This window comes from Muntiacus reevesi, chromosome 1 (genome assembly GCF_963930625.1).
Source record: "Muntiacus reevesi chromosome 1, mMunRee1.1, whole genome shotgun sequence".
In the NCBI taxonomy this organism is placed as follows: Eukaryota; Metazoa; Chordata; class Mammalia; order Artiodactyla; family Cervidae; genus Muntiacus; species Muntiacus reevesi.
In genome coordinates, this window is record NC_089249.1 from 173,637,944 (window position 1) to 173,660,197 (window position 22,254).

At 48.1% G+C, this 22,254-nt stretch overlaps 1 protein-coding gene and 1 non-coding gene across 8 annotated transcripts in view; one reads left to right on the forward strand and one right to left on the reverse strand.

Moving 5' to 3' along the window:
* AGAP1 (ArfGAP with GTPase domain, ankyrin repeat and PH domain 1) overlaps positions 1 to 22,254 on the forward strand; it is a 567,532-nt gene that overhangs the window by 239,519 nt on the left and 305,759 nt on the right. The window lies entirely within an intron of this gene.
* On the reverse strand, positions 15,309 to 15,381 carry TRNAC-GCA (transfer RNA cysteine (anticodon GCA)). The gene has a single exon. It is a non-coding gene; the product is annotated as a tRNA-Cys (tRNA).

Consider the following 22,254-nt stretch of genomic DNA (forward strand, 5'->3'; position numbering starts at 1 on the left):
TCCGTTGAGTCGGTGATGCCATCCAACCGTCTCATGCCTCTGTCATCCCCTTCTCCTCCCACCTTTGATCTTTCCCAGCATCAGGGTCTTTTCTAACAAGTCGGTTCTTCGCATCAGGTGGCCAAAGGATTGGAGTTTCATCTTCAGCATCAGTCCTTCCAATGAATATTCGGGACTGATTTCCTTTAGGATTATTTTTTAATAAAAGCCATTTCACCTGTGAGGAATCTTGGCTTAAATGCAGTGCTATAATTTTGAATTATAAATCATGAATTATTTCTGATATGCTACCTAACAAAAACACATTCACACAGACTGTTTTCTTTATATGATGGGATATGTGGGCAATAGAACTAGATCTGTGACAGGATCTCTGAGATTCAATGAAAATAACAGCAAAAGACAAGTACTCAGTTTTACAATTTAGTGAGCTGCCACTAGGAGGCATCCGAAGCGCTCATAAGGATGATTCTCGCCTAATTGTACCTTTTGCCATCTCCGTGCAGAATACAGACATCATAAAACTAACACACTGGTTTAAGAGGCGATTTAGAGCCCTGTAATAAGATCCACTCCATAAAGTATGTGAGGTTACTGGATCAGCAGTGCGCGAAGGCAGAAGTAAAAGAAGTTTCATCCGCTTACTGGAGTTGGGAGGAGAATAAAATTTCAAAGATGAGGTCATGCAGTCTGTGGTTAAAGGGACCCAGATCCCTTTTTCCCTCGCTCTGTCTCACATCTAAGTTTACAGAAGAAGCAAAGAAAGTTTCAGCCAAAGATACACTTATTGTTCTATATGGATTTATTGTAATAAATAACACTTAGAATAAATTAGTATAGTAAATGGGTTTCCTTGGTCCATCATTCTCATTTGACAGAAGCCACGAGCTCTGCCGGCCCAGGCGCCGCACTGTGGGGTCTGCACCCTGGATCTGAAGGCAGGTGGCACCCTGGCCGCTCACCGGCCCCCAGGCAGGGCAGGTGTCTCTGTAGGGCTGGGGTGCAGCCCCGGCCATCAGCCTCCGGGTTTGGGGGAGGCCGTGGGCCCTTCACGCAGCCTGGCAGTTAGAGAAGAGACAGTCAGGCTGACATTCCCGGGCAGGAGGGAGGGGGTTGATCAGTTTGGGGAGACCTCGGTGGTCTTTGCTGCGCAGGTGAGCGGCTTCACTGAGGTGGTCTGTAGGCCCCTGCGGTGTTGGGGGCCCTTCCGGAGAACAGGCAGTCGCTGCCTCCTCTGCAGATCAGCAGTGGGCTGGGGGATGCGGACAGGAGAGCCTCTGATAGAAAATGATGCACTTTCCTTGGGCCATTCTTTGAGTTTCTTGACATGGTGCTGTTTTGTTATTTTCCTTTATTTTGTCCTGTTCTGTTAGTTCATTTCCCCCCTAAGGTTGATAACTTCACCCTCTTACTTTCCACTTATTTATGTTTTGCTTTCACCTTTTCATTTTCTCCCACTGCATAATTCCCATTAGACATGGTAGCATCTCAGCTCAGAAAATTTTCAGTTTATTTGGAAAATGGGATTAGTTACACATTGGGTGCCTCCAATGAGAAACATATCAAGCCACAGGCTTTTCTGTACAGGTATTCTTTTATTGGGTTACTTACAAATGGAGTGTTCAGAATTGATGAGAGAATTTGGAGAGTCCCACGATTTTCAGTCCTCAGGAGAGTTGGAATGGGGCAGAATATTTTGAGCAAGAAGAGGAGTTGGGTAGGAGTGGGTACATTCACCCGAATGAGATGTGGATCCCCTTGGAGGACAGCTTTCACAGAACGGGCTTTCAGAACCAGAGACTGTTTCCCAGCCCCTGCCTGTGAGGGACCAGAGCTGGGGTGTGTGGGGTGGGGTGTGTGGAGATGGGGCGGGGCCCAAGTTTGCAGGTATTTCCGTTGAGTTCAGTACACACTTCCTGCATGAAACCACTCTCAGAGGCACCGAGGTGGGTCCACAGGCCTGGCAGAAAGTGAACCTGGCTCCATAGTGAGGCTGGCAACACACACATCCTTGAGGGTCCATGGGCATGGCCACGGTCCTGGGACCCCTCGTATTCTGAGTGAGGGCTCCAGGGGGCTGGACTCCAACTCAGCCAGAGCAGTCAGCTGCATCTTTCCGTGTTGGTGTTGCCTGATGAAGTTTTTCCAAAAGAAAGAAAGTCTGCTGCTAGAGGGCACGTGGAAGAACAGTGATCTCATAAGCACATCCCCGGGGATGAAATATCCTCAGTGAATATCCTGGTGAAACAGGTAATTCAGAATAAACAGGGGTGAAAATGCCCATAAAATAGACTGGAAATTGTGAGCAGGGGCTCTTCTCCTGGAGACCTTGCCTTTCCCCAGGGTGTCTCCCTCCTGGGGGGCCCTTTGCGGGTGCCTGTCCCTCGTTCTGCAAGGGCCAAATCCCTCCCGTGTCTCCTGCCCTTTGTCCCCACGTGGTTCCCAGAGAAACGCAGTTGGACGTGCGGTCTCACTGTTCCGTGCTGCAGGAACCGATGGGATGTTGAGGAGATAAGATGATGGACCAAGGAAATCCTTCCAGGGGATACGTCACTAACTCACGTGCTATAAATACGATGGTCCAGGTAAGGAGGGAGTGTGGAAAAGAGCCAATCTCAGGAGTAGGACTCAGGTGCGTGTGCCCCCCACCCACCTGGCCAGGTAACAATAGGGAAGCGGGGCTCCTTGTTCTGTAGCTTTTCTCCCCGTCAGGTTGCACAAAGCCCAGGCTACATGAGTGAGCCCTGCACTGTGGGGGCGGCTGGGGGCACATAACCATCGGCTGCTAAACTGTTACCCTTTCTGTGGAGTTCTGCTTTTCAGAGGGGCTTCCCCGGTGGCTCAGCTGGTAAGAAATCCACCTGCAATGCAGTAGACTCCAGTTTGATCCCTAGGTCGGGAAGATCCCCTGGAGGAGGACATGGCCACCGACTCCAGTATTCTTGCCTGGAGAATCCCATGGACAGAGGAGCCTGGTGGGCTATAGTCCACGGGGTCACACAGGGTCGGATACAACTGAGCAACTTTCACTTTCTTCCTTTTCAGAGTCCCGGTTCACATCCATTTCCATGCAAATACACATGCATATTTCATGTATCATTTGTTTACATATATTTAAATGTTCATGTTGTTCCTGACTAGGATGACACTTGTTTGTAAAAATACAGAAAAGTGTGAAGGAAGCCAGTTAAAATCACCTGTGATCCCACTACCTTGTGATAAGCATTCTATGTCCATCTAGTCAGACTAGGCATTTAATACTTCAGAAGCAAAGTTGGCACTTTATTCTGTATCCTTGTTAGTAACCTGCTTTAAAAAGACCTGGGAAAAGTTTCTACATGGTTCACTTCTTTCAGTGTCTTTATGACTTCTCAGCACTCCTTTCTCTGCCAGCATCTGCCAGCCTGGATTCACCAACCCTGGAGACAGGAGGCTAGTCTTGAGACCGCCCCCCTCCCCTGGTCAAGATCTCTTCCCTAAATATCTGGGTGCCCCTCCTGCCCACAGCATTTCCGGTTCTGACTGTTTAGACCAGGAATGTCAGCTGTGATGTCCCTGGGCCTGCCTGGGAGTGGTGTGTGTGCAGGATGAAGTCCAGGAGGCCTGGGTACACCTCCTGCTGCCCGTGTGCACACGACATCCTTAACCTGTCCGCAGCCCCCTTCCTGCATCTCTGATCACCTGGGAGCTGCGGTTACAGACTGGCCTGCAGGTCGGTAGACTGGAAGAAGCAAGTCTGTCTCCTTGGTGCATTGATTTCTCTTGGGAAATAAAGGAATTGATACCATTAGATACTTTTGACAGAAATCACAAAGGGTTGCCAAATAGGCTCCATTTATGGATCCCCTTTTCTTTTCTGGCAGATTAGCAAAAGTAAGCCTCACTTTATAAAGATTCATTCCTAAATCTCATGTATCCATTTTCCCAAATACAAAGCCTTCTTTACCAAAAAAAAAAAAAAAAAAAAAAAGCCTAAATTGAGAGACAAGTCTTAAAACAGTCATTTCAGAATTTTATTCAAACTAACCAGAAAAGCTGCTGGGTGGTGGGGGAAGGGAGTATGCCTTTGGTGGGCTCTCCCCCATCAGTGCTGGGAAAATTAGTCTTGAAATGACAGACGGCAGAGCCGCGGCCTGAGATGGTGTGGCGGACAAGAGATGTGCCTCCCCCCCCTGCCCCGCCCGAGCCCCCAGAGTGTGCATGTCTGAATCCCTGGCCTGTCAGTCAGTTCAGTTGCTCAGTCGTGTCCGACTCTTTGCGACCCCATGGACTACAGCACGCCAGGCCTCCCTGTCCATCACCAACTCCCAGAGCCTACTCAAACTCGTTTCCATTGAGTCTGTGATGACCTCTAACCATCTCATCCTCTGTTGTCCGCTTCTCCTCCCGCCTTCAACCTTTCCCAGAATCAGGGTCTTTTCCAACAAGTCAGTTCTTCATATCACGTGGCCAAAGTATTGGAGTTTCAGCGTCAGCATCAGTCCTTCCAATGAATATTTAGGATCAATTTCTTCTAAGATGGACTTGTTGGAACTCCTTGCAGTCCAAGGGACTCTCGAGAGTCTTCTCCAACACCACAGTTTAAAAGCATCAATTCTTTGGCAATGTGGATCTACCTTAAGAGGCAGGAAGGGGTTTGAAGGGTGGTTAAGCATCCTCAGATAAGGGATCGTGGACCATCCCGGTTGGACCCTGAAAGGAGCTGCCTTTACTCTCTTAAGGAGGCGGCAGCGTGGATCTGAGCGCACGCGCAGTGGAGGACCACAGGAGGGTGGGGCGGGGGGATCCCAAGGCCGCTGTGATGGAGCCACAAGCCAGCAGATGCCGGGGAAGCAAGAAGCGGGTTCTCCCTGGAGCCTCCGGCGAGCCAGCGCTACCAGCACCCCGACCTCAGCCCCAGATGTTAGGCTCTCAGCGTCCAGAGCTGGGAAAGAATGAAGACTTCAGCTGATTGCAAGCTGCCAGTACTGTGGGGATTTGTTAGGGCAGCCCGGGGAAGCTCCTGCAGACAGAAAGGGGCCGGCTGCTGCGGGAAGGCAGGAAGAAACCGTGCCTGCAGTGGAGATGCCGAGTCTGGTGATGCTGTGTCCGAGGGGGTCTTCCCAGGAGGGTGACCCAACCTGCAGGGGCCGACGCAGGCCCTCACTGGGCAGGGTGGTCAGACTGCTGGCCATTTCTCAGCAGTTCCATGAAGTCAGGGCTCGAGACACCTTGTGCGATCAGGGGACTCTTTGTCTTAATTTTTCCCGCTTCGCGCTCCCTTCCCCACTACGGCCTTCCAGCTCTCACCAGCTCACCCGTGACTGTCTGGCCCCGGTCCAGTGTCCACTCTCCATGCTGGTTCTGCTCTCACCTGTCACCCTCCGTGACACCTGCCACCCCCTCCTGGAGCAGCTGCCCGTCCTCCTTGTCTGTGGGTTTCTCCCCTGCCTAGCCTCCTCCTAGACGGTGGAATTTACTGAGGCCCGGTCCTGGGTTTTTTTGTCTTCTCTCTTTGGTCATCTCAGTGTGCAGATCCGTTTCGTTGATCCAATGGATGGATTTCATGCACAAGAAATTGCATTAAGTGCTTTTGCAAGGCAGCTAGGAAAAGCGGTGTGGAGACCCACCATTGGTATTGGCCTGAGTTGACCTCCATCAGCATTTACTGAGTGCTGTGTGTGTACCTTAGCATGCTGGCTACAGGACACCAGGTTTTCTCCCGCCTCGCAGAGGTACCACAGTGACTGCGGGTCCACACGATGCTGGCCAGCCACAGTGGGTACATCCAGAACGTGCACGTTCAGCCTTCGCAGAACCTAGCAGCTGTTATCCGCCCTGTCTAGCTTTTTCAGAACAGAAAAAGAGACATCCCAAAAATCGTGCAGCTGGTTTGGGAAAGTCTGTAGACAATTGGGAAAGCATTTGAGTCCAGGGTTCAGAGGGGCTTCCCTTAGTAGCTCAACTGGTAGAGTCCACCTTAATGTGGGAGACCCTGGTTTGATTCCTGGATTGGGAAGGTCCCCTGGAGAAGGGATAGGCTACCCACTCCAGGCTACCCACCAGGCTTCCCTGGTGACCCAGACGGTAAAGAATCCGCCTGCAATGCGGGAAACCTAAGTTCAATCCCTGGGTTGGAAAGATCCCCTGAAGGAGGAAATGGCAACCCATTCCATTCTGGCCGGGAGAATCCCCATAGACAGAGGAACCTGGCGGGCCACAGTCCATGGGGTTGCAGAGAGTCTGACACGACTGAGCAAGTGAGCAGTTGCAGCCAGGGTTCAGAACGTTTTCCCGTTTTAGTTTTATTACATTTTGCATTTTATCATTAACCCTTCTACCTGTTTCAAGATAAGTGGTATGGGAATTGAAAGCAGATTCATCCAGGGTTTCGAAAAACAAGCCACAGAACTCAGGTGGAATTACTTAACTATTTTAGTCAGACGACGGTTGAAGTAAATGGAACGTCTCAAAACCCAGATGTTTCTTACAACTTTGCTAACGACAAGACAAGCTGAGCTGTTGCTAATGACACGAGATGACGAGGAACTTCAATTTCTCTTGATGAACTTCCTGCTTAATCCCACAAAGACAGCTGTTACGGAATCTCTACCAGCGCAAGGGCTTGTGAATTCAATAGGTATTGAGCCATCATCTCAGATGGTGCTGAATCCCTTACCAAGAAAGCATCGCCTCCGGGTGGCCTGGGGATGGATGCTGGGCTGGACCACAGAACACTGTGCTCCATCTTCATCTTCCTGCTGTTCCTGACGATTCAGCCCGTCACGTCCTCAGCATACCCAGCTGTGGGGTGGGAACTGCTCCCCATTGTTACTTCTCCCTAGGGATGCCCAGGATAACTGTAAGACATCTGGGGTTTGCTTGGAGGACTTTGGAAGAGAATACCTGACTATCCTGGAAGTAGCAGAAGGCCTTGGGAGCTGGACTTTCAGAGATGGGAGCTGGTCCCGCTTACCCTCCTGGAGGTCCTGGACCTCTTCGCCCACTCCTTACCTGTCCAGTTCTCCCTGAATGTAGGACAAAATGCCCTGAGTCTTCTCTACTTTCCCCCTTGTGTTCTTGATGCAGACCAACTCACCATAAATTTTGATTCTTTTCAATCACACCTACTTGTTCATTAAAACTGATTCTAGAGGACCGGTTGAGTTGACTGATAAGTCACACTCTCCTCTGTTACAGGGGTGAGTTGGCCAGGGGAGAGGGAGTGTCTCTGGGTAACCAGAGTATGTGTGTGTGTGTCTGTGTGTGTGTTCAGTCACTTCAGTCATATCCAACTCTTGGACTGTTGCCCGCCAGACTCCTCTGTCCGTGGGATTCTCCAAGCGAGAATACTGAAGTGGGTTGCTCTGCGCTCCTCCAAGGGATCTTCCCAACCCAGGGATTGAACCCAGGTCTCCCGCGGCTCCTGCATTGCAGGTGGATTCTTTACCGCTGAGCCAGCAGGGAAGGCCCAGCCGCAGTGTATCTACTGTTAATTAACTGAGTTTCCTGGTTGCGTTTCTTTTCCTCATAAAGAAAAATGAAGTTTATACCTTCTTATAAACTTACCAAAAATTCATTGAAGAGGTCTTTTTTCCTCCTTGGTTAAGATGAATATCTCTTCGTCTCACCTGTTGATCATTTCCACTGGCCTCTTCTCCTAGAATCCTTAGCAAAAAGTAAACAGCATGGAGAGATATTACGTAGTCTCCAGTTACTTGAATAAAAGCTAAATTTCGTAGTCTTTCCCAGACTGATCTATTCTGCAGTGAAACATCCAGACCTATGAGCTGCTTTGTATTAAGTTTTGAAACAGAAATTCAAATAATAGATGCTTTTTCTCAGAATGTTACACAGTTCTCTTCCTCTACCCTGGCCCCTGAATATGGCACATCTAATTCAGAACCCATGGCTGGAAAATTTACAAAGCAAGCACCACACCCACGGTCGTTTTAAGAATCCTCAGCACTGTTACCTCTTTTTCTGGATGCGGAGGCAGAGGCGCTGTGGACAGAGGGCTGTAACCACAGGGTAAGTGGCTCGGCTGAGACGTGGGTGCACGTGTCTCCAGATTTTGTAAGGGACGGTGCCTGCGGGGGCCTGTACTCTGCTCCACGGGGATTCGGGCAGGACGCGTAAGTGATGGAGAAGCACAAATCAGAGATCGCAGCCTTGGAGTGTGTATCCCAAACATTGCTGATAGCAAAGCAAAGCAGCAACTAGGAAATGCAGCCTTTAAAATGGAAATGACGCTGGGGCTGGGAGTGGAGCTGGGTGTAAATGCAGTAATTAAAATAGTTATCAGGCGGCTCCTAATTACCTTCGCTCCGGCAGACCGCCTTTATCTTTATGCCCGGTGCTTGGGTTCCAATCAGAGCTTTCAAATGATCTTATTTTGGTATTTTCGGCAAAGTCTCAGAGTCAAAAGCAGATGGTTTTAAAGTAATTACTCACCCTTTTTCTTCCTGTGGAAGAGAAGTAAGATGAGAGAGACTCATGGCAGTGGGGAAAAAACCCTAAGGAGATGCTCTGAATCTGGGCTGGTCCGTTCACTCTCGTCCCCCAGGGAGGTCAGAGTTCCTCCCTGACCATGAAAACAAGACTGCCTGCACCTCGTGAGGTCACATTTCACATGTACATGCCGCTCAGGGAAACTCAGATCTTTGAGATTCAAATTTGATTTTGCATGGAAAGGAGCCCCCCACTGTAAATTCCAAGAATGGTCGAGGGGGAGTTCAAGGTGTCGTGATAAAAATAAAATGGTGAGTCGAACGCAGCTTCAGTCTTCCTGCCTGGAGAATCCCATGGACAGAGGAGCCTGGCGGGCTACAGTCCATGGGGTCACAAGAGTCGGGCAAGACCGAGTGACTTTCAGTTCAATTCAATTCAGAATGCAGCGCTGGACTGGATGTCGGCCAGCAGCCTCGTGATGCAAAGGAGGGAAGTACAGAGCTCCGTGTTGGAGCCTCCGGCCCTGCCCAGTGTCCACCCGAGGACCAGAGATGACGGAGAGGAACTGTAACACCAGGTGCCGAGTTTCGGGAAGGGCCGCCCTCGATGGGAGAAGATTACCATTGATGTTGCCTTCATTTGAGCCCCAGTGGCGGGTGTAACTGCCGTGAGAGCATTTTAAGCCAGCAGAGGTAGTAGGATTTCACTAGGAGATGAATCAAAGCCGTTCTCCTGTCCTGGACGTGCTGGCAAAGACGAGCAGCATCTCCAGGAAGAGCCTTCATGGAAGCTTCTTAGACCGAGCTCTCCTTGGGCAGCAGCCTGGTTCTCCGACAGCCGGGAGGTCAGCGCTTACCCCCGCGAGGCTGAGAAGCGCCACAGTCCTTCCTCCCCCGAGACGAGGGCTCCACCGGCGTGCTGGTGCACATCCAGCTCGCTGCCCGTGCCTTGCTGTTCTGCATTTCCTCTGCAGTTCCGGGATGGGGTCCCTGGGAGGGCCTTTACTGTGTCTTCTTTCTGGGGAGGACGGGCTGGATTTTGCAGAGAAACGAAGGTGTCAAGACATGTATGCCCCGGGCTCTTCCCGAGCCGTGGGGATGAAAAGCGCAGAAATGGCACCAACGCAGGCAAACTGCGATGAAGTAGTGCTCTACACACACCATCCTGTGGTCAGCAGGGACCCTGGCTTTCCTCTGTGGGCCCTGGGGACAAAGAGAAGCCCCCCTCTGTCTCCATCTCCAGCCTCCTCGGTGGCCTGGCTGGCTGAGCTCTTTGCCTGCTGTTGGCACAAAAGGCGACTTTCCCACTGCCAAGCCTGCCTCCACCTCCATCGGCATCTCAGAACCTGACCCTGGGGATGGATGTTGTCCAGCAAGTCATCTCAGCTGTCCCCCTCCACTCCTGCACATGGACGCAGACACCCCCCACCCGTGGGTGACCGATGGCATTGTGGCTGTTGGGGAAAAGTCCCTGCTCCAAGAAAGGATGTGTTAAATATTTAGGGCTGAAGGGAAACGATAATCTACTTACTTGATGCAGCTAATAAATACAGTAGTAAGACAAGTAGGGAGAAATGTTTGCATTTGTTGCCGGGAGGCGATGGGTTTCCAAGGTGTTTACTGCACTATGCGGTACATTTTTCACTTTCGCTTCTACATAAAAATGTTCTTCATAGAGCAGATTTGGGGAGGAGCCGGGATTTGTTTTTGCTGTGGATTGGGGCTGGGGGCGCCATCCGGGACCCTCCTGGCTCCGTCCTGGCCTTTCCCTCCTCACCCTGTTCCCGCTGAACTAAGACATCTGCGTGCTCAGCTAAGAGTTCTGCTCTGAGAGCTCGTCTAAGGACGGCCCTGCACGTGCCCCTCTGATCCTGGGGGTCCCAGCGCATCTCCCCCTTCACTCAGGCTGGACAGCTGGGGCCATTCTCCCCCTCTTTCTGCCTTCCTTCCTGTGTGCCCTTCACCGAATTCTGTTGGTTTAGCTGCCCAGCTCTCTGGTCACTGACTATGTGACCACCACCCCCAGTGCCCTGGCCTGGGCCGCTGCCCTGCCCCCCAGGCTCCTCTCTGCACTTCCCATTTTGTAGATGTCTCCCCTTCCCCCTCTAGTCCTTCTGCCATGCTTTTTTTTTTTTTTGCTGGCTGTGCCACTCAACTTGCACAATCTTAGTTCTCTGACCAGGGATCGAACCCACAGCCCCTGCGGTGCAGCGTCTTAACCGCTCAGCTGCCAGGGAAGTCCCCTTCTGCCTCTCTGCCACCCCTGTGCCCCGGGCGAGGCGCCGGGTCCCGCAGGTAACAGGTGACCAGAGGGACCTGCCGTGAGTCGGTCGTGGTACAAAGATCAGAGTGGGTCCTGATAAAGAGTAAGGACTCCACGGGCTTCGTGGTGAGGGTCCATCCAGGGGCCCTGCTCCCCAACTGGACTGGAAACTCCGGGAGAGCAGGTGCCGCATCCAGACTGCAGTCAGCCCTTCCACGCCCCGTCTTCATCCCCGTCATCCCCGCGCCTGTGTTCCCTCTGCACGAGGCCCGCTCATTTCCTGTGCTCTGTCTCACCACGTGACTTACTCCTCGAACTCCCCCTCTCCTGCGAGGCATATGCGGAGGTGGAACCAGGCCCTGAATCTGGGTCACCACTGCAGAGCTGAGACGGGCACCCATGTGCTTCTCTCTTGCACTGACTGCCTTGTAAATACTTTTAAAGACAAATTAGTTTTTTAAAAATTGGAATATAATTGTTTACAGCATTGCATTAGTTTTCTGCTGTACAGTGAAGCGAATCGGCTGCGTGTACACATGATGTCCCCTCCCGCCCTCCCATCCCACCCTGCCAGATCATCACGGAACGCCGAGCTGAGGTCGCTGTGCTGCAAGCAGCCTCCCACCAGCTGTCTGCTTGTGTAGACGCGTCAGCGCTCCTCTCCCGGCTGGTCCCCGCACCTCTCGCCACGTGTCCACACGCTTTCTACGTCTGGTTTCTATTCAAGCCTTGGAAATAGATCACCTGTACCACTTTTCTGGATTCCATAATTATGTTAATATATGGTATTTGTTTTTTTTCTTTCTTTCTGACTTAATCTCTCTCTTTATGACAAACTAATCAGTTCATTTCAGTTCAGTTGCTCAGTCGTGTCCAACTCTACGACCCCATGGACCACAGCATGCCAGGCCTCCCTGTCCATCACCAACTCCCGGAGTTTACTCAAACTCATGTCCATCAGGTCGGTGATGCCATCCAACTATCTCATCCTCTGTCGTCCTCTTCTCTTCCCGTCTTCAATCTTTCCCAGCATTAGGATCTTTTCCAGTGAGTCAGTTCTTTATCAGGTGGCCAACATGTTGGAGTTTCATCTTCAGCATCAGTCCTTCCAATGAGTATTCAGTACTGATTTCCTTTAGGTTGAACTGGTTGGACAAACTAATTTGACTGATAAATATTTGCCAAAAATCTCAATGGAGTCATCAGCAAAGAATCCTCAGGAACTTGAGGAACCCTCACTAGAGCACTTAGGAAAGGAAATCTTAATAGAAACATTACTGAATTTTTTTTTTTTTTTTAAATAGCAGTTTGTGAGTGAGTGAGTGCTCAGTCTCATCCAACTTTTGTGGCCCCATGGACTGTAGCCCGCCAGGCACCTCTGTCCTTGCAGTTTTCCAGGCAAGAGTCCTGGAACGGATTGCCATTTCCTACCCCAAGGGCTCTTACTGACTGACTGAGGGATGGAATCCACATCTTTCTGAGATCCAGTTCAGTGCCATCAAAAAAGTTGCCTGTTTATTTTTTATTTTGAGATTTGGGCTTTTAGCTGCAAGTCATGGATGTTTGTAATCTGAGAGCAATTTGTGATTAATATCGTCTGTTTTCCATACCCTGCCAGGTAAGTATTTCTCATCACAGTTTATCCAGAAGCTCTTTAAATAGCATATTTGGCTGCCCTAGAATGGGGGTTGGTGGATCGACAGGGAGGCCTGGAGTGCTGTGGTCCATAGGGTCGCAGAGTCGGACACAACTGAGCGACTGAACTGACCTGAACTGAGAACATGCCAGACATATCTTCGATGCTCAGAAAGATTTCAGTCCTGGAGCCCAAGCCTCTCTGGAAGGTCAATGGCAGAGGCGGCCACTAGATGGCAGTCCTGCCTCAGGCAGACCGGAGCTGCCTGGTCTGGTCTGGTCTTCCCTTCAGGTGAGATAATCAACTCGGCGTTTTGCAGACTGAAGGTGGTGAGGTGATGCTCCACATCCATTTTCATTTGAAAGATACAGTGAGTTACATCAGGCAGAAAGGGGATGCGATAGGGAACCAGAAGCTCACGGCAGAGGCACGGTCAGCTCCCGAAACAGCGGGACCCCGGGTTCCGAGCCCCTGTGCTGCTTCGGGCAACGTCCTCTCCGGCTCCTCCGAGTGGACGGACACACTTTATATAAAGTGTGCACCCGATGGGGAGATACTTCAGCAGCCTGAACCCTTGTTAAAGGGTCGCACTGCATAGTTGCGTTAGACGAACATGTGGCAGAGCGCGCCAGGCTCAGGATATTGGTATCAGGGTGTCAACTCATAAAGTTGTCTGGAACAGAAGGTGGCAAGTCCCCTGGAGGGGCTCTCCCTTCCCCTGACACCAGGTCTGCCGTCTCTCTTGATACAGATGGGCCCGATTTAGTTCCAGACGATAGTTGATTCTCTTCCTTTTTCTTTTTTACAGCTTTAAAAAAATAAGTTGAAGAATGTAGGTCTAGAAAAATGAATAGCTACAGGTAACCAGCACCAGATAATCATTGGCCGACGCAGCAAAAAAATTCATTTCTGCAGAAAATTGGATTTTGCACATAAAACTTAGTAATACTAATAAAGACAGGTCATTCCCGAGTTTTAAGCCAAATAAGCAAACTCAAAGAGGTCTGGTGTCAGTGTGAACCTCGGCTTCCTGGGTTGGCTTTTTTTTCTTTTTTTTTTTTTTGGAGACGTGTAAATCAGCTTTCTTGTCCCGGGCACACGACGGGTTTGCAGAATTCATCCTGCCCCTTCTAACAGTGGGCAGAGTGCCTGGTGCTGGGTGATTTACAGCCCTGTGGCAAGGTATGTTTACATTTAAGCTGTGCAGCGGTGTAGCTAATGAGAAAGATAAGAAATTTATAGTCCTCGGTGATTGATAGGATTACTGCCTCGGCATTAATTGAAACCTGAGGGATCACAGCTGTGGGCTCAAGTTGGTGGGAGTGGGGGGGTTTACTTCAAGTAAAAGAGAAACTTTCATATTTGCTTCTGAACATTTGAAAGATAGTTTTCCCGCTGACTGTCTGGTTGGTGATAGAAACAGTTGTTCCTTGCCAAGGCTTGGGTAATTACATGCTGATAATTACGGTATTTGTTCTGTAACCTCCCTATGGTAGGTGGTTATAAGTGTGGGGAAAAAAATTAAAGACTGTGGAGTTTTTTAAATGGCTTTAAAATTTTACATGGAGAATAATAAAATTCTCTATGGTTACTCTTTGCTAAATATTCTCTGGACTATTAAAGATGTTAGGGTGGAAGGAAAAAAACCGAACTAATAATGTCAGAGGCGAACCTGTGCTATTAGGGATGCCTTAAAATTCCCACCGATGGTGTTTCGTCCCGGTATTTTCTAAAGTCATCTCTGAGACCTTCCCTAGCCTGTCACTTTTTAAATGCACCATTCTTGTTGGAGCTCGGTCTTGTGAAAATGTCTAAATTTTCCCATTAAGTGCTTAAAAAGTAATAAAACTACAGTCATTAGACTTCAGTCATCAGAGTTATATCAGGAGGAATTTTCTCCAGCGCCATAAATCTGAGCACGGGTTCGACATTCATACCCCTCAGATTCATTCCCTGGAAATGGACGTTTGAAGGTAAATGGCTTAAGTAGGGGCAGTTTAAATCTTTAATACAATCTTATTGTAACTGTTAGCACATGATTAAAGTGCAAAGGGGCCTTCTGTGTTTTGCAAGATTTATAATAAACGTCCTGTGATGCCTCTTGTATGCTGAACTAGAGACATTAACAGCAGTTCAATGCAGATAAAGGGCAGGAAGTCACAAACGAAGGGTCAAGTCTTTATTAGAGAGTAAATCAGGCTTTCGGAGCGCAGGTATCTTTTCAGGGGATGCTTGTGAATTCCTCTCTCGTTAACGGTCTCCAGGTGCCTAGGAGCTGTCAGAGGCCAGGGAGGACCCAAGCCCTTCTTTGAGCCATTTCACAGCCAGGGGACGCTGCTGGGAAAATCCATACATCGGTCTTCCGGACACCAGTTTGCTTTTGGAGATGTGTTCTTAAAGGAGCCTTCTCACCAGGCGTCCTTTTCTTGGGCGGAACGCCTCTGCTTTGTAAGGAGATCCCAGGTTCCTTCTGTGGGACCCAGGAGGCTTGAGGCCGTGACTGCTGCCCGCTGTGACAGACTCCTTCTTCTGCGGACCCAGGACACAGCGGCATTCCTCTGTCCACGGTGGGGCTACTGGTGTTTGTGGGCTTGTTTTAAGGCTTCTGACGGGCTCGCAGGACTGGCTGTCCATTGAGGGGCCAGCCTCAGCCCAGGAGCACGGATGGAGCTGCACAGGGTGCCACCAGCTTAAGGTGACAAGCATGGTCGTTAGCTTCACAGGCCCGGAGGCCCAGCCATTGTGTGTGTGGGGATGCGTGGGATGCGTGGGGGGCTGGTAATACACTGAAAGGGTGGCTTTAGCTACTGTGGGGCTTCCCTGGTGCTCAGACAGTCAAGAATCTGCCTGCAGTGGAGGGAAAGTGAAACAGAACGTCTCTCCGTCGTGTCTGACTCTCTGTGACCCCATGGACTACAGTCCATGGAATTCTCCAGGCCAGAATACTGGAGTGGGTAGCCTTTCCCTTCTCCCGGAGATCTTCCCTAACCCAGGAATCGAACTGGGGTCTCCTGCATTGCAGGCAGATTCTTTACCAGCTGAGATATCAGGGACGTGGGTTCAATTCCTGGGTCGCTAACATCCCCTGGAGAAGGGAATGGCAACCCGGTCCAGTATTCTTGCCTGGAGAATTCCTTGGACAGAGGAGCCTGGTGGGCTATAATCCATGGGGTCGCAAAGAGTTGGACACGACTGAGCGACTAACACTTTCACTTTAGCTATTGTACACTTTATCTCCCTCATTTTTTGTATTTTTGCCCATCAAAAGAGAAATCTGTGTTAGATACCTTTCTCATCTATCCTTACATATATTTTTTTGGAAGAAGGAAAAAAGTCTCTGAATTTTCTAAATTGTCTCTGACCATGCCCTTCTTTAACATTGAGTTTTTAGACTGTAATTGCCTTTTTCCTCTGTGTCTGAGCCAGCGATGGATTTGGGATGTCAGCAGTGAAGAGAGGGTGTTCCTCTCAAATTGTTTTCTCTAATTCTTGTGATAGATGCTAATGGCTTGGGTTATTAACTTGCAGACATTTCAGTCTTTTTTCTCTATTCACGTTGGTATCTTTTGTCTTAAGATGAATTCCCCAAAGCTTCATCAGAAAAGCTTATGCGGTATGTAAACATGCACATCGTTACTAGATACAGTGTCACATGTAGCAGTATCAGTGGAAGAACCACAAACAATAAGCTTCCTTCACTGAATAGCTTGATAAAATTCACAGTCACTTGCTTTTTTCATTGTAAGTATCACGTTGAAGGGTGTTAAAGCAGCGGGATTGTATGTTTAATTTTCACACTTTTCGACATTAAGATAATGTGTTGAAATTGCAGTGTGACTTTTGCCCATGTTCTTAAGCGTCACTAATCATCCTGCAGCCATAGACTAGGCGTCGGGTAGGAGCCTGCTTCTCTTCTTGGACTCTAAAATCATTGTGTATGCTGACCGCAGCCATGAAATTAGAAGATGATTGCTTCTTGGAAGGAAAGCTATGACAAACTTAGTGTAATAAAAAGCAAAGGTATCACTTTGCCAACAAAGGTCCATATAGTCAAGGCTATGGTTTTTCCAATGGTCATGTACAGATGTAAGTGTTGGACCATAAAGAAGGCTGAGCGCCAAAGAATTGATACTTTTGAACTGTGGTGCTGGAGAAGACTCTTGAGAGCAAGGAGATCAAACCAGTCAATCCTTAAGGAAATCAACCCTGAATATTAATTGGAAGGACTGATGCTGAAGCTGAAGCTCCAATACTTTGTCCATCTGATGTGAAGAGCAGACTCATTAGAAAAGACCCTGATACTGGGAAAGATTGAAGGCAGGAGGAGAAGGGGGTGACAGAGGATGAGATGGTTGGATGGCATCACCAATTAAATGGATATGACGTTGGGCAAACTCTGGCAGATGGTAAGGTACAGGGAAGTCTGGCATGCTGCAATCCATGGAGTCGCAAAGAGTTGGACATGACTTGGCAACTGAACAACAACAGGAGCTTGCTGTCTTCAGCTGTAAATGCTGGGAATGTGTGTTCCATGTCGCTGCTGAGTTTTCAACATTTTACATTGTTGAGATACAGATGATAACTTTTTGTGACCTGCTGCCAAGTGTGTAGGTTGAGGTGTGAGAAATTCTATGACTTGTTTTCATAGTGTCCACCGTGGATTTTTTTTTAATGCCATTTTTCTCAGTGAGTTTGAATCATGATGTCGCCAAGGGCAACGTTCCTCAGTTTTTGTTAATGAAGGATGTTTTCGTAGGGTGGATTAGAGGGAGACTCCCATGTGTAGAAAGAGTTTTGAACTATGGTTTAAAGAGTCGTTATGTCCTCTTATCTACTGCTAGCACATATACCCCAGGTCAGGTGTGGTTTAGAAAAAGGTGTAATGTTCTTAAAAAATGAGCACTATGTTCCTTTTAAACCCTTGGCAGGACCAGAGAAGTCTGTGATGTGAATGGGGAGATGGAGATCGATACACACACACACACACACACACACACACACACACACCTGTATGGAGCAGGGAGGTCTACTCAATGCTCTGTGGTGACACACACACACACACACACACACACACACACACACACACACACACCTGTATGGAGCAGGGAGGTCTACTCAATGCTCTGTGGTGACACACACACACACACACACACACACACACACACACCATACAGGGAGGTCTACTCAATGCTCTGTGGTGACACACACACACACACACACACACACACACACACACACACACACACACACACACACAACTGTATGGAGCAGGGAGGTCTACTCAATGCTCTGTGGTGACACACACACACACACACACACACACACACACACACACACACACACACACACAACTGTATGGAGCAGGGAGGTCTACTCAATGCTCTGTGGTGACACACACACACACACACACACACACACACACACACACACACACACACACACACACACACACACACACACACACACACACACACACACAACTGTATGGAGCAGGGAGGTCTACTCAATGCTCTGTGGTGACCTAAATGGGATTGTTGTTGTTCAGTAGCTAAGTCGTGTCCGACTCTTAGACCCCACGGAATGCAGCACACCAGACTTCCCTGTCCTTCACCAACTCCTGGAGTTTGCTCAGATTCACATCCATTGAGTCAGTGATGCCATCCAACCATCTCATCCCCTTCTCCTGCCTTCAATCTTTCCCAGCATCAGGTCTTTTCAGATGAGTCAGTTCTTCGCATCAGGTGGCCAAAGTATTGGAGCTTCAGCTCTAGACTCAGTCTAAGTTTCTCAGGAGGCAGGTAAGGTGGTCTGGTATGCCCATCTCTTTAAGAAATTTCCACAGTTTGTTGTGATCCACACAGTCAAAGGCTTTAGTGTAGTCATGAAGCAGAAGCAGATGTTTTTCTGGAACTCCCTTGCTTTCTCCATTATCCAACGAATGTCGGCAATTTGATCTCTGGCTCCTCTGCCTTTTGTAAACCCAGCTTGTAATCTGGAAGTTCTCAGTTCAGGTGCTGCTGAAGCCTAGCTTAAAGGATTTTGAGCATAACCTTGCTGGCATGTGAGATGAAGGCAATTGTAGGGTAGCTTGAACAATCTTTGGCATTGCCCTTCTTTGGGGTTGGATCAAAAAATGATCTTTTCCAGTCCTATGGCCCCTACTGAGTTTTCTGTATTTGCTGACATGTTGAGTCAGCACTTTAACAGCATCATCCTTTAGGACTTTAAATAGCTCAGCTGGAATTCTGTCAGCTCCACTAGCTTTGTTCGTAGTGATGCTTCCTGAGGCCCACTTGACTTCACGTTCCAGGATGCCCAGCTCTAGGTGAGGGAATCACACCACCGTGCTTATCTGGGTCATTAAGACCCTTTTTGTTCAGTTCTTCTGTGTATTCTTGCCACTTCTTAATATCTTCAGCTTCTGTTAGGTCCATACCATTTCTGTCCTATAAAGGACACCCTTGCGTGAAAATTTCCCTTGATATCTCGTTTTCTTGAAGAAATCTCTAGTCCTTCTCATTCTATTGTTTTCTTCTATTTCTTTGCTTTGTTCATTTAAGATGGACTTTCTTTTCTCTCCTTACTATTCTCTGTAACTCTGCATTCAGTTGGGTATATCTTTCCTTTTCTCCCTTGCCTTTCACTTCTCTTCTTTCCTTAGCTGTTTGTAAAGCCTCCTCAGACAACTACTTTGCCTTCTTGTGTCTCTTTTTTGGGAGGGATGGTTTTGGTTACTGCCTCCTATACAACGTTACAAACTTCCATCCATAGTGCTTGAGGCACTCTGTCTACCAGATCGAATCCCTTGAATCTATTCATTACCAACACTGTGTAATCGTAAGGAATTTGACTTAGGTCATACGTGAATGACTTAGTGGTTTTCCCTACTTCAATTTAAGCCTGAATTTTGCAATAAAGAGTTCATGATCTGAGCCACAGTCAGCTCACGGTCTTGTTTTCACTGACTATATAGAGCTTCTCCATCTTTGACTGCAAAGAATATAATCAATCTGATTTCAGTATTGACTATCTGTTATTGTCCATGTGTAGAGTCGTCTCTTGGATTCTTGGAAAAGGGTGTTTGCTATGACCAGCATGTTCTCCTGACAAAACTCTATTAGCCTTTGCCCTGTTTCATTTTGTACTCCAAGGCCCAATTTAACCTGTTATTCCAGGTATCTCTTGACTTCCTACTTTTGCATTCCTATCCCCTTATGATGCAAAGGACATCTTTTTTTGGTGTTAGTTCTATAAGGTCTTGTAGATCTTCATAGAACCATTCAGCTTCAGCTTCTTCGGCATTACTGGTTGGGGCATAGACTTGAATTACTGCAATATTGAGAGGTTTGCCTTGGAAACAAACAAAGATCATTCTGTCATTTTTGAGGTTGCACCCTGCATTTCAGACTTTTTTGTTGACTCTGAGGGCTGCTCCAGTTCTTCTAAGGGATTCTTGCCTACAGTAGTGGATATAATGTCGTCTGAATTAAATTTGCCCATTCCTGTGAATTTTAGTTCACTGATTCCTCAGATGTCAGTGTTCACTCTTGCCGTCTCCTGCTTGACCATGTCCTTCCAATTTACCTTAATTCATGGGCCTAACATTCCAGGTTCCTAGGCAGTCTTGTTCTTTACAGCATTGGGGTTTACTGCGTCATTTCCACTTTGGCCCCGCGGCTTAATTCTTTCTGGAGATATCAGTAATTGCCCTCCACTCTTCCCCAGTAGCATACCGGACACCTTCCAACCTGGGGGCTCGTCTTCTGATGTCCTACCTTTTTGCCTCTTCATAGTGCTCATGGGGTCCTCGTGGCAAGGATGCTGGAGTCTGCCTTCTCCAGTGGACTTGTCAGAACTCTTCGCTATAACCTGTCCGTCTTGGGTGGCCCCGCACAGAATGGCTCATAGCTTCATTGAGTTACACAAGCCTCTTTGCCATCACAAGGCTTTGATCCATGAAGGGGGACCTTTCCTTTTTGGGAAGGAAATCCAAAAAAGAGGGGAATCTGTGTGTACCTGTAGCTGATTCACTTTGCTGTATGGTAGACACAACATTGTAAGGCAACTCCACTCCAATTAGAAAAATTTTTTAAGTTTATGATAATTAGGTGTTACTTGTAGAGAAGCTCCCCGTCTTCTCTAGGGACCTGCTGTGTTTCACTGGGAAGAGAAAAAGGCTTGGTAACCATGATTCTGGTAGCTCGGTGTGCCGGGGCTGATGTGTGTCTGAAAACTTATTATGGATGTATTCACAAAACGTGATGGTGAGTGAAAGCAGGCATTCATACTAAATGAACGATTTCAATTATATGAGGTTCTAGTAATACAACAGGCAAAGTCGTCTGCTGTTAAAAAATCAGGGGAGTGGTTGCAAGGGAGTGAGGAGGGCTGGTAGAGAGGGTTTGGGGTGACGCAGGCCGGCAGGGGAAACAATACTGCTCGCTAAGAGGGTGCAAGCCTTCTCTGTCTTCATAGTGATTTGAGTTACGTGACATTTGTCACTTCATGGAGTGGTACAACTGAGATGTTTGCATTTCACAGGGTGTACATTTAATCACAGGAAAAGGAACCTTAGCGCTTAATGAATGCGTTAAGTATGCACACGCTGAAGTGTGTCGGGCAGAAGAGCGCCGGTGCCTGCCTCATATTTGAAATGTGTCAAAAATAAATGGATGGATGGTGAGCGTGTTATAAGCCAAGTAGAGCAACACGGGGCAGTTATAAAACCTAGGTGGTGTGGACATGGGTGTGCACATGACAGGTCTTGCCATTTTTTGGTGCAGGGTTATAAGTTTGCATTATTAAATTTAAGGGAAAAGAGAAACCATTGTTGTTCCATTTAAAACATTGTTGTAGGTATTTTGTGTTAAGGTGAGTCTGGTGGTGGTATAGTCCGCTAAGTCGTGTCCGACTCTTACAACCCCAGCCCCATGGACTGTAGCCCGCCAGGCTTCTTCATCCATGGGATTCCCCAGGCAAGAGCACTGGAGTGGGTTGCCATTTCCTTCTCCAGGGGGTCTTCCCAACCCAGGCGTCTAACCCAGGTCTCCTGCATTGCAGGCAAATTCTTTGCCAGCTGAGCTCCAGCGGAAGCCCAAGGTGGGTCTAGATGCACTGAATTTAATGTGAAGTGCTTTCTCACAGGGAGGATGTGCAGTATTATGAGCTCTGTGATTTTGTTTTTTTTTTTAATGAAACTTTCCAGAATTAAATGCTTGCAGGATTCTTTGAAGGATTTCAGTTATTCGTAGAAACGGATGGTAGTATGTAAGGGTAGTTTGGCTTCCTCATAGTGACTGAATCACAGCAGATTGCAAATTTAGAAATCAATCAATACTCTCTGCTGAACTCTAATTAACACTTAAACACGATTAGTCACAAGCGTGAAATCTTGATGGCAATGACCTCAGGTATTCTAAATGTAAATAAAATTAGATTTAGATCCCTTTTAATTACCTGCGGTGCTGTGAGTAATTACGACGGCAATTGATACACTCAATTTCTTGTTGAAGGAAAAAACTTTCTCAAAGTTTCTCTAAGCTGTGTACTTAACTCTTCAGTAACCGTGATGTATGGAAAAGATTGACCAAGGATGCTGTTTTATTTTGCTCCAAAATTTTTTTGGAGAATGATTGATTTACAGTGTTGTGCTAGTTTCTGGGGTGGTTGTCAGCTCCTTCTCCAGGGGAACCTCCCAATCCAGGAGTTGAACCTCTGTTTCCTGTGTCTCTTGCCTTGCCAGGTGGGTTCTTTTTCCCACTGAGCCACCCGGGAAGCCCATGTTAGTTTCTGCCGTACATCAAAAGTGCATCCGTCATGCACATACACACATCCACTCTTTTTGCTTACAGGTCATTGCAGTGACTGAGGAGAATTCCTGGTGCTATACACTTGTTGTTGTTTAGTCACTGTCGTATCTGACTCTC